The sequence below is a fragment of the Berghia stephanieae genome, chromosome 4 (genome assembly GCF_034508935.2).
Source record: "Berghia stephanieae isolate SIO BIC M18660-M18661 chromosome 4, UCSD_Bste_1.3, whole genome shotgun sequence".
Classification (NCBI taxonomy): Eukaryota; Metazoa; Mollusca; class Gastropoda; order Nudibranchia; family Aeolidiidae; genus Berghia; species Berghia stephanieae.
In genome coordinates, this window is record NC_088363.1 from 26495783 (window position 1) to 26503711 (window position 7929).

The 7929-nt window shown below is 32.3% G+C and overlaps 1 protein-coding gene across 1 annotated transcript in view; it reads left to right on the plus strand.

Moving 5' to 3' along the window:
• Positions 1 to 5401: 5401 nt before the first annotated feature.
• LOC144970329 (uncharacterized) overlaps positions 5402 to 7929 on the plus strand; it is a 17525-nt gene continuing 14997 nt past the window's right edge. The window contains exon 1 of the mRNA XM_078909852.1: positions 5402 to 5808. The gene's annotated coding sequence lies outside the window, so the exon portion shown is untranslated. The remainder of the gene's footprint in view (positions 5809 to 7929) is intronic.

The window sequence follows — 7929 nt, forward strand, 5'->3', positions numbered from 1 at the left end:
TACGCCTCTTTGATACCTAGGCCGCATTGTTGTTTTGCCTCTTTTGATCAAAATTTTGAGTCATGATGTCATTTTCGTGTGAATTGGGAACCGTTTGTACGGATTTAAAAGAGTTATTTCAATTATGTCTAGCTGTGATAAAACCCACTTTCATTTATCACTTTGGCCAGAATCCTTTACTTAAAACCTCAATGAATAAAGATGACATTCGACTTGTCAAAAATTCTTAAGCATTGGACTTTTATCTACAAGTTGTTATTAATGAGCTTGATTGGGACTATCATAGTGATTTCATTCAACGGCGACGATAATAAACTAAAGACGACCCCCCCCCCCCCCCCCCCCCCCCCCAGAAATATAAACATTTTTTTCCCACCAACTTTGCCCATTTAAGATATGATCTCCAACCTCATCATTTGTCAAAGCATTTGGATTTTTACACCAAAGCGTACTCTTCTCTTGTCAAAGTGATACAAGGCGACTATTATATAGAAGCTGTGGGTAGTAAAAGTTTAGAACAAAAGTGAATGTAACAGCTTCAAAAGAACAAAAATACCAAACACGGAACGTTTAGGGCTCGAAACTCTTCTTTAGTCAATAACAAAAACTATTCAATAAAAACATTAATACATTACTTAAAGACGGCAGAGAAATATTCGGCACGGCTGTCTGTAAGAAAAAGGTTCTTGAAATGTCACTAAATTGCAATGTTTTCTTGTAAATAAATATCAAATAGATAAATTAGGGAGCATGCACCGATGCAATATAAAGACCTGAACAAGCGTGTATGAAACGGTGCTAGACAAAGCAAGATAGAAAAATACAACCAAAAAAACAGTCATCCTCGACGGGATAGAAGACTGATTTTTGTCTGGCACCGTTATTACATACTTGTTCAGAACATTTTCTTGCCCAACTCGAGCTTCTTACAAGGTCATTCTGATGTTTCTGGTACAAACGTGGCCATCGCTCATAGTTTATTGTTTGTGCGTACTAGGCCACTATTAATATAATTCATATCAGTGTCGCTGCACCGTATCTTCTAACAATTTAATCAAGCTACATTGAACGTCATCAATGATTGAGTAGGTAACAATAGTAGCATATCCGAATGAACCACACCGCGGCCAATGGTTTTGTTCCTTTTTCTGGCACTGCCCGTACAAGTTACAAATGTTCATGGCAGTAGCTAATGTGTTTGTGTATTTCACCTGTCTATGACCTTTTCTTATCTTTCCATGAGGCCATCAGTACCTGTAGAGATGTCACTCAAGTCACTCTGATCGCACAGCTGTTCCGTTCTCGCTATCGCATTTCATTCGGGTCCATTATTTAACATGCGGTGTTGAATGATGTCATTAATGTTTATTGGGACTTTTTTTTTATACATTACCTGATCCGGATAGATTATGATCGACTACTACTACTACTACTACTACTACTACTACTACTACTACTACTACTACTACTACTACTACTACTACCACTACTACCACTATTACTAATGATGATAATGATAATAATGATAATAATAATAATAATATAATAATAATAATATAATAATATAATAATAATAATAATAATAATAATAATAATAAAATAATAATAATAATAATAATAATAATAATAAATAATAATAATAATAATAATAATAATAATAATAATAATAATAATAATAATAATAATAATAATAATAATAATAATAATAATAATAATAACAATAATAAAATAATAATAATAATAATAATAATAATAATAATAATAATAATAATAATAATAATATAATAAATGATATAATTATAATAATGATAATAATTATAATAATAATAATGTAAATCATTTAAATAACGCCTATTCCATATAAGCAGCTATAGGCGCCTTTTCAATACAAACATCAAAGCTACAATAACAGATCATATACAAAACATGCTTAAGACGTTCATACCATGAAAAATAAACCATATACGGAATCCCGTATTAATCTGTAAATAGTTCCTAATAAAATAAGTCTTAAAATTTGTCTTAAAAGTAGCTTCTGTATTGCTTTTTCTTCGGGATATCGGAAGAGAGTTCCAAAATAGAGGGGGCAGCATGAGAAATAGACCTATCTATGAGAAAACTTTTTGGAGCCTTTTTTGGGGGGCGGGGGGGGGGGGGGCAGTTAATCGGAGACAATTACTAGATCTTTAAGTTCTGGAAGGAGAGTACAATGAAATAAGGTATATATATATATATATATATATATATAATATATATATAATATATATATATATATATGAAGGAGCAGTTTTGTTGATACATTTAAAGCAAAGAACAGCAATTTTGTATTTGAGTCTCAATTCAAGAGGTAGCCAGTGAAATGACAATAACATGGTGGTAATGTGATCTATTGCCCCTTTTCTAAGAATGATCCTAGCAGAGTGACTTTGGATGTGTTGCAATTTGTGAAGGAGTTTGGAATGTTATAAAGGAGCGAATTACTGTAATCTATTCTAGAATGATGAAACAAGAGTTTTAGGGCAGTACTTTTTAAAAACTTTGATAATTGTGGAATCTTTCTAAGTTCAAAATGCAATATTTTACAAAGATAGTTACTGTATTTTCCATGGATAAGTCATTTTGAAAGTATACACCTAAGTTTCTATCTTTTTCTGCAAAATAGATCATTTCATTGTTAATCACAATGAATTTGTTTTGAACGGTTGTTGTGAGCTTCTTTGGGTTGCAGAAAAGGACTTCAGTTTTTTTCTTCATCCAGTTCTTGACAATGTCATTGCAATTTTCCATGAAAGAGACCAGACCATTCGCAAGCGCCGGTTTAGCATATATGTCAACATGCATGTGATAATTGATATTACATTGCTTAATTAAGGACACCAGCAAGAGTTTGAGTATATAAAGTATATAAAAGGGGGCCAAGGACTGTTCCTTAGGGTACCCCCAAATTCAAAAGAAAAGGAAGAGAAACGTTTCCGTCAATCAGAATCGATTGCGAACGGTCAGGTGAATAAGATCGAAACCAGACTAACCCAAATCCTGTTAGTCCGAAAGTTATAGACAGGCGTTTTAGTAGTATATAATGGTCGAGAGTGTCAAATGCTGCTCTGGGGTTTAGTAGGGACAGAATAGAAACCATACCTTCATCAGCAGCACAGAGATGCATGTTTTGGGTCTTCAACAGAGCCGCCCCTGTATTATAATACCGCACATAGGCAGATTGATTCGGTTCGAATAGATTATATTTTTCTATGCCTATTTAATATGTTGTATTCGTAAACCAATGAAAAATATTGTCCAAAACAACAAACATAACTCGAACCAATAATTGCGTTCGTCTACCAGACCTAAAATAATATGTGCATCAAGCTTGAGACTGTTACATTATATAACAAAAAGCATTTATCCAAAAATAAAAAAATAAAATGCTATCTTGTAAAAGGCTAACCAAGATAATGTATTCTTTCTATACCTTATTCATGACATGCTATTGAAGCAATCTTAATAAATCACATTTCTTTTTAATTATGACACACATTACCCGTTTCTTAATGAAATCAATTCTTTATCGATCGAATTTTTAAAATTGGTCAACAGAACCATAAATCTAGTGGAGAATCTGCAATATTTGCGGAGAAATAAAAATTATTATACTTATTGGGCTCGATGATAAGTGTCTAACATTGGCTTTATGGAACAATGTTGGTTCCCAACCCTATTTTTAAAAAGATTAGATTAGAAAGATTACCATTACTTGAAAGTATCAAGAGAGATTTAAAATTACGTCATCATTTTTTGTTGCGGACGAGAATATTATTACTTGATAGTATCAAGAGAGATTTCAAAATACGTCATCAATTTTGTTGTGGATATGCTAGAATTGCGTAAAATAAATTATACTTGCAATGAAAGTCAAAAGTAAAAAAGGACTGAATTCTACGACCTAGAAGATTTTCTTCGTAATAATTTGAGTCAAGTGGATGATAAATTAGCATGAAATATAAAGGTTTGCAAGTTACTCGTATATCAGTCTGTGAAAATTAGTTTTATAATATTTAGATTTGCCAGTAATTCTGTGATCGATGGTAAAATTTTTACATTTGCTGTGCAGAACAATGTAGTTCCCCAACCCTGTTTAAAAATAATAGATTTAAAGCCTTTCCAAATGTTTACTACACATAAAAAATGTGATCTAAATTTGGATATATTTACATCTTGAAATATAAATTTTAAATCCATCAGCTCTTGTAACATTAAGAGGATAGAATGCGGATTCAAATCATACAGATATAAAAAAAATATGAGCTTTTATATAGAGCAATGTCCAATAAACATGCTCAAAGCGCTTTACAAGGGGTCCCTAGCCAACAGTTACCCTTAACGTGTAGGACGAGACATAAAGCTGAATTAAATTCCCACGAGACCTATATTTTAGATCTGGGAGAGCTAGAGTTGATAGTCTTTCCTCGTATAATATGGACTCCAACCCAAGAAGTAATCGTGTTGCTCGCCTTTGCATATGTTCAAGCTGCACATCATTTGTTTTCATTGAATAGCAAAGGGAGTCTTTTGTATTAACAGTATTATCTATATGATTTAAGCGACGGGGACATATCGTTGGCCGGTCTGATAACCGGAATCAACTATAGGGTTAATTTAACATTTTAGTAATGGACATTATATTGCATTTGTTTGAGAGTATGCCATTTACAACAATGAAAATAGAAAAAAAAATCATAACATTAATTAGTCAGACTCATTTTTTTTGTATTTACAACAACAAAATTTGATTTATTTTTACGTATGAAATGGTCACAATAAATAAATATAAATCAAAACAAAACGAAACAAAACAAATCAACAAGAAACAAAAACACAATCAAACTAAAGCAACTACAATAGTAACAACAACAGAAAAAACAGCAGCAGAAGCAGCAGCAGCAACAACAACGACAACAACTTGCGAATTTCCTAGCTCTTTTTATTCGTAATTAAATTCTCTGTGAGTGAATCACCCATATAATACAGGGTATGGAAGGTTGACACACTTATGAGTCATGTCGACAGTAGGAGTCTGGTTATTATCTACGTTACTATTCAATATTCGAGACAAATATAGTGTTTTTCCCCATTTAAACAAGAATTTTAGTACCTGCTGCGACTAAAATATTACCATTACTATGAGTCGAAGAATCAGTGACCATTGACCTTATTATTACCTTTCCAAAATTCGTTCCATTACTTTAAGCATCAAGAACTGATAGTTTTGCACTCTATAATTTCTGTCAATTAATCCCATGGATGGAATATTAATGGACACGTGACACTTCTTATCGAACCAATCACAAACTACCAATCTGGACAAACGGACAGACGTCAAGCCCATTTCCGCTGCCACCATTTCGGGGTCAATGACTAAGGTTTTGGGATATTTCTTTGTATGCTGATGCGGAACAAAGTTCTTCAAAATCCAGTTCAATATTGCCTCAAAACAAGCAAAAATAATAAAAATAATTTTCAGATTTGAGTTTCAAATATCCCACTAAATATATGTTTTACAACAGCATCTACATTCACATTGTTTCAGTGACTTGAAAAGAAAAGAAAGTTTGTAATGAAAACAAAATTTAAATAACATCCAGTGACCACAGTGTGAGACTTCGGATACTTTAACTTTGGATCAGTCTTGGAGATGTTTTTGTGTGACCTATCCACTAAAAACAATATCATATGGAGTTGAATCATACGCGTTAAATTGAATTGTTGGCTAAACTTAAACGATCTAAGTTAATTTGAGTGTCCATTCAAACAGTGAGTATTTTGTCTAATGTTTAAATACTTTATTTACCTACTTCTGACCGTTTTATCTTGAAACTCAATATTCTTTAGGTGGTGCATTGTCATTCCGACAAAATACCCGATAGACGCGGTAAGTCACATTTTTTTTAATGAGGGTACATTTTAAGAGTTGAATAAATTTATGACATTTAAATTGTTAAACCTGGGAAGCTTAATTCTTGTTAGTCAAAGTATAATTATACTACCATACAATTACTACCACCCCTCCCCTCACTACCGCCGCCATTTTTGGCCAGAAACTATTCATTTCACAACAGTTCCCCTTTAATAAAGGTGACAAATTTTTTACACCTGAGACTTAAAAGAAGTGCCAGGTTGAAGAATATTTGAAAGGAAAGCTGAGGTTCATAAAGAAACTATCTGGAAATATTTCAAGTAAATTGGTAGAATGGAACTCCCAAATGATGATGATGGTAATAATAATGACAATAATAATAATAATAATAATAATAATAATAATAATAATAATAATAATAATAATAATAATAATAATAATAATAATGATAATAATAATAATAATAATGATAATAATAATAGCAATAATAATAATAATAATAATAATAATAATAATAATAATAATAATGATGATGATGATGATGATGATGATGGTGATGATGATGATGATAATAATAATAATAATAATAATGATAATAATAATAACAATAATAATAATGATAATAATAATAATGATAATAATAATAATAATAATAATAATAATAATAATAATAATAATAATAATAATATAATAATAATAATAATAGTAGTAGTAGTAGTAGTAGTAGTAGTAGTCTGAGATGAGGGAACTTTTGGAGGGTTTACGTTAACAATATTATAGATAGTATGAAGTTGACGTAACTTAGGATTTGTTATTGCTCTTTGCCAAATCATTTATGAGCAATTCTCACTAAACTGTATTAACCAGACTATAAACGTTCAAGATTACACATAGTTTAGTGTGTTGGTCCGTTTTACTGCCGGATGGCAATGTTGTGAGTTTCTTAGCCAAGAGCATTCTATCACTGGACTCTACACAGGCTTGACTAGGATTTTACTTTTCAAGATAATCATGTGAACTACTCACTAACATTGCTACCCTCAATTCAAAATGACAGCAAATTGTAAACTTTCTACACTCTTGACATAAACAATTGTTACATTTATAGTTGAAAGTCAGGGGCGTAGCTGCCTGTTGTGATTTCTACAGTCATAAAAATATGATAACAATATGGATTAAATATGCAAATTTGTTACAATGAGGAAAATTTGCAAGTATTTCTCCAGAGAGGCAAAGCGCGGAATTCTTTTTTTTTCATGGCATGCGGCAAGTAGCAAAACTATAAATAGATTGCCCATTTTTAATTCAGAAAAGTGAGTGGAGCAGGCACTTATGTTGGTAACAACAAGATATGAAGTGAATAGAAAAGTGCCAGAAGACAATAGAGAATAAAAATTTTTCGCGGCGGTGGTGGGGTTCGAACCTGCGACCTTATTGGTACGACAACTCCGCCTGGCAGGTGAGAGCGTGGCTCTACCGTGTGAGCTATCCACGAACACAAAAATATTCGTTTCAAACCCAAAGTCATTACTAGATCCCTCTCTCACCCACTTCTTGAGACCGCCGATTCGTTCGTACACCACCATCGCGAATAATTTTGACCAGCAGTTAAGCTTAATAGCCAATATTCTCAACACAAACATATAACATAGAAACGATTGAGACATTGAGTATGCTCCGGTGTATGGGGTGAATTTTTAATTCAGAAAAGTGAGTGGAGCAGGCACTTATGTTGGTAACAACAAGATATGAAGTGAATAGAAAAAAATTTTTATTCTCTATTGTCTTCTGGCACTTTTTCTATTCACTTCATATCTTGTTGTTACCAACATAAGTGCCTGCTCCACTCACTTTTCTGAATTAAAAATTCACCCCATACACCGGAGCATACTCAATGTCTCAATCGTTTCTATGTTATATGTTTGTGTTGAGAATATTGGCTATTAAGCTTAACTGCTGGTCAAAATTATTCGCGATGGTGGTGTACGAACGAATCGGCGGTCTCAAGAAGTGGGTGA